We start from the raw sequence: 5,093 nt of genomic DNA on the forward strand, positions 1-5,093 counted from the left end.
CGCTGGGTTCGCTTACATAAGGCAGCAGCGCCCGTATCCCGTTTCCTGGTGCTGCCGCCCGCGCTGGGTGCACGCCCTGAAGTTTCGAAACTGACCCCGCGTACTGTTGAGGAGGCGCCGGGTCACAAAGCAAAGTGCAGCCGCATGAGAGCGTAAGGCTGGAGCTTTCTCCCGCACCGGCCGGCCAGCATCAGTCTGAATAACTACAACAATGATTAAGAATTTTTGAGCTCTTAAAGGTATGTTCTCAGGAACAGTAGATCCCGATACGGTAACATACGATTGCTTTCCATGCCAACTGTTTAAAGAAGTTTTTCATATTTATTAAAAATATTTGCTCCATCTGTTCAAGCAAAACATTCGGAGACCAGTGACGTTTCCCTCTTAGAGTAACAAAGGATTAAATAAATTCTTGTACATCAGTCACACAGGTTTTCACTCAGGCCCCTGCACCATCCATCCTACACTGGTGAGAGAAGCAGAGCTCTGAGTTGCTACTGTTCAGCAGTAGGATAACCCATTGCTAAACACTTTGGCTCTGGTCCAATCTCCACATCTTCCAAGGCTAAGCAGAGCAATCAGTAGCTGAGAATTTAATGTTACTTTATCCATATTCTGAGCTTTCTCTATCTGCACTATGGTATATGGCTTTGCAAAGAAGGAACTGAGAACGTGCGAAAGCACTTTCTGGTGCCAATGCCACATTCAGGCCTAACAGCATTTTACACTCACTGCATACATGCAGTTGCTCCATAGGATGTAACACAGGACAGAGCCATCAGGGCTGCCACTGTTTATCTGCAAAATGAGGTTAATGCCGCTTCCCTCCCTCACTGTGGTGTTAAGGATAAGTCCATTAGGTACACAGATATTTATGCTCTGACTGTTACAGAAACAGCCTGTGAGTGAAGGACTGTGGAGTATTTAACTGCTGGAGAGGGAAGGGGGTGGGCAGCGGAAGCATTAGGACCAGATTCTGCAACTGGATTTGTTGCAATGCACAAGTCAGCTTACCAGGATACCATTCTTAGTTTGCGCTCCTCTGAGGAGTCTAATTCTAAGATTAATCCTAATTAGGTAGTCTTTGTGTAGTTTGGTCAACTCGTTGTTAGGCTTTCACATCCAGAGTTTCATCATCTTTTTGTAAGTTCTCTGCTTTAGGGTTAAAGGGATGTAGAATAATATTCTTGGTTTCCATGGGATGTTGTTTTTCATGTTACGTGCCAAAAATATCCATCCCTGGCTGTGCGCTAAGGGCTGTGGTCTCTTACCACAGACTCAAACTAAGGCACTTCAAAGCAAAACCTTGAGGTCTACACTCTCCCCCCACCCCGTCAGAGTGCAGGCATGAGAAGGATGGCAAACTATGGCACTGTGTTAGAGCTGAATGAGTTTCCAGGACACACATTCCCCACTGCAGCAGAGCATGCCAGTGCATGGCAGAGCATGGCAGGAAGAGAGCAACCACTACCACCACCACAAATAACCAATACCTTTTCCACCCTAGTAACTACCAGAGGCGTTACTTGAGGTCTGCTTATTTTAAAGGGTTACTAATCAGTTGTTTCAGTCAAGCTTATGGGAATAATTTTTAAGTTGTATTCATACCACCTTTTAGCAGTTACAGCTTTATATTTAATGTACCAAAAACCAGGCTAAGCAGTGTTACTCAAAACGTGATTATGTACCCTGAGCAAGTTCAGTCCAAATTCTGCAGCTTCCAGAAAATTGGCTCAAGAGAAATCATGTGTGTAGATACAAATTAATCCAGACACCTCCAATTTGAAATAACAAGAACACAGGCACGTGGCTTCTAAAGCAGTGAATTTTGCTTTTGACTCGTTGGCTCATCTGTTAAGGAACAAAGCAAAATAAAGTTGTTGCAAAATTTTACGGGTCCTACATGTTTGGCTTTAAGGTCACTCTGTCTGATAAGTAGTTATAGCTAGGAGTTTTTGTAGCAGCAGGAGTAAAATATGTATATGCACACACAAACAGTTCTAAAGAACACAAACATTGTAAGAAAAGCATTAAAATGGTTGTGGGTTTTTTCCCAGCTTTGTTTATTCTCTGTGTGTGCGTTCAGTTGTAACTCTTGGAGCATGGCGAGAACAAATCATTCATATATTAAGCAAGCCCTTTCTATGTGTGCCTCACGGTGTGACACACCAGGTCCCGCACTGGCACTCCTCCAAGGCGGCTCTGCCCTGGCGAGGTGGGGCACTGCTTTAAATGCTGCCCGGCTCCCTCGTGCGGTCTCGCCAGGAAAATGCTGCTCTTTGTGGGGTTTTTTTTTACGGAATCCCTCTGCTTCTCAGACTTATATTAGTAGATTTTTAGCCACACATGTAAATGCCGAACCTTTTCGCAGCATACTTTAAAAAGTAGAATTTTTGCTTAACTGAAGCATTTCAGTCAATTCTGATAAGCAGCAACGTATTGATAGTATCTACCGTTTTGAGGGGGAAAAATCAAGTCTTTCAGTATGGAAAAATAATAATTTGAGACCATCTGAAAAACTACCTGAGTATTTCTTGCTTGGATTTGCTAAGGAAATAAGGCTTCTCTTTGTGAATAACTGTGCTTCCCTATCCACTTGTAGAAGTTGCCTGTTCCAAGTTATTCCACAGCACTGGCGGAACTGTATATTATTAAAAAGAAAAATAAAAATCAATACTTTACAGCTGGAGCCCACATCTAATTCTTCATTTCCTAGGTCTAATTACTCACCATTTACAGTGACGCTGACAGTCATTGATTCTTGCAAAGATCCGGAAAGGCTTTTTTTGCTAATGAGCAAAAGTCGTCACTCTTACTCTCTGTACAGACAAAGGAAAGGAAAAAACCCACTTTCCTCATTACCAGTAAATATATGAACAGGTTTTTCTAAAAGCATTGTAGACTGTAGGAACAAACACTAACAAATAGACAGCAATATCATACAGTTTTGAAAATGCTTTGATTAAAATGTTAAGGAATGTAAAAAACACGATAAAGAACTTAACTCAAGCAGCAAGTTCCTGAAATGTGTTGCAGTTCAAAAGTCCTTTGCAGAAGTGTCTGCTTATCGCCAGACAGAAAACCTTCTCTAACAACTTCTGGAAAATGTAGTTTTTCATTCTGTCCCTATTCTTACTGTTTTCTAAGTATTCTTGTTAAATTCAGTTTCTGTTGGCAAATGCAGTGTAATTTTATATTCCAGATATCTTGAAAAGTGACACATGAAGGAGCCCTGAATTGTTCTTTTAGAAGAATACAAATGGAAGGGATGTATCTCACCACTGTACCTACATGTGCTTATCCTCAAGCCCATAGCATGATTTTAGAAGCAAACAGCTCAGAGCACTCCAGGTCTGAGATCTTGCTGTTTAGTGTGTATTAGCAACTCATTTACTGCAGTCAGCCTCACAGAAGGCTGACTGAAGAGAGCTTGAAATTGAATTCACAGTGCTGAAAAGGGTTTAAATCTTTCTGCATAACTCAGAGAGTCATAGTTTGTGATTTCACAGTCTACCTAAGGTGATCAAAGACCTTACACATCCACCAAAAGGAACAGTCCTACCACCTCCACTAAGTTAAAAATCAGTGATTATGCAACTGTACTGTTAGTCAGGTTAGGAAACCAATTTGACTGAAAATATCCCATGAAAGAAGTTTTCGATTGGATTACATCACAGCTGTGGGAGCACAAAAGCCAAACGAAAACAGGATCAAAGAACATATTTTGAGTTGGAGCGAGGATCCAAGACCAAGAGGAACATCAAATTACAGAGTTAGGCACTTAAAATGAAATTTGCATGTCATTAGGTTAGCATAAGAGAGCTAATAAGAGATGCCAAGCAGAAAAGTGCATCCTCGTTCTTGCCTATTGTGTTGGATTTATACATCCTCTTCTGCCCTGAAAGAAAGCGATTACATCAGGTTGGGATTCACCATTCAAAACCATCCACACATTTATGCCAAAGACAGCTTTCACAGGGTTTCTGGGCTGATCTAACACTTCATTTTCATCAAGGGATTGGCACCACTGCCATCAAGTACTCATGTCTGTGTGGTCTTGACTATTCCTTTTCTCACTCTGCTACTTTCTTGTCCCCTCAGTGAGCCAGTTCAATTTGTTAATCTCTCAGAAAGCTCCCTGAGTTAGTTTCCTGCCTCTAAACTACTGAATCTGCTTCCTTGGTGAGAAAGTACATTCCCAAGTCCAGGTATGGCATGGACAGGGCATTGGAAAGCTCTTTTAAAGGTAATGAGACAGCAGAAAATATTCCCACAGCTTTTGATACCCGAAGCGCACTCCTTTCTGGATTAAATGTGCCCATATTTAGCAGGTGTTCTTGAGACATCCAAATTCCTCAACAGACATCTGAGCATCCAGGCCTGTGACATGGTGCTGGGCCTGTAACACGGTGTATTCCAACCCCTGACTCCCCTCTGGTTCCTAATGCATGCTCCTTGTATTGATTTAAACTCTGCATTTGCTGACCAGAGTCAGTTTACTGACCTCCATCACATTTATGATCTGGTTTTGGACTCACTGCTGTAGAGTGAAGTGTTACCGGTCTCTTACTAAGAGTGAGAGACACCTTCCTTTAAAAACAGAGTAGGGATAGGGAAACAAGATCTGGGTACTGACTTCCCCAGCAGTGAACATTTATGCCATTTTTATTAAGTAATCATTACATAAAATGTTGGATTACGTCTTGGCATGGGATTGGAGCTGGACTTGTTCATAGGTAAACCGACAATCACTGTGCAAGGGAGTCATGCTGCTGCTCTCAGCTACTGGGAATCTAGAGGCACCCTTCTTCCTTACTTTGTTTTCATTTTTAAGAAATATGATAACATTAACAGATTATAACAGAAACATTTGTAAGAAATTGGATGCTAAGTGGCAGAATCTGTTCCAGCACATCTACCGCCCTCCCTATCACAGTCACAGGCCTGACTTCAGCCAGACACTCAGCCATTCCTTCCACTAACAGTACTAATTATAGACCGGTGATTTGTAGTTGTTGTGGAAGGAAGAGCCAAATTTTAAATGGGAAAGAGAGTCTTTGTGTATAATTCTGGAGAGGGGCGCTTTATTAAAA

The 5,093-nt window shown here is 41.9% G+C and overlaps 1 long non-coding RNA gene across 1 annotated transcript in view; it reads left to right on the forward strand.

The window, feature by feature from the left end:
- The first annotated feature begins 6 nt into the window (after nucleotides 1-6).
- LOC108445345 overlaps nucleotides 7-5,093 on the forward strand; it is a 31,007-nt gene continuing 25,920 nt past the window's right edge. The window contains exon 1 of the long non-coding RNA XR_001860171.1: nucleotides 7-239. This is a non-coding gene — a long non-coding RNA (uncharacterized LOC108445345). The remainder of the gene's footprint in view (nucleotides 240-5,093) is intronic.

Source organism: Corvus brachyrhynchos, unplaced genomic scaffold, assembly GCF_000691975.1.
Source record: "Corvus brachyrhynchos isolate BGI_N302 unplaced genomic scaffold, ASM69197v1 scaffold223, whole genome shotgun sequence".
Lineage (NCBI taxonomy): Eukaryota > Metazoa > Chordata > Aves > Passeriformes > Corvidae > Corvus > Corvus brachyrhynchos.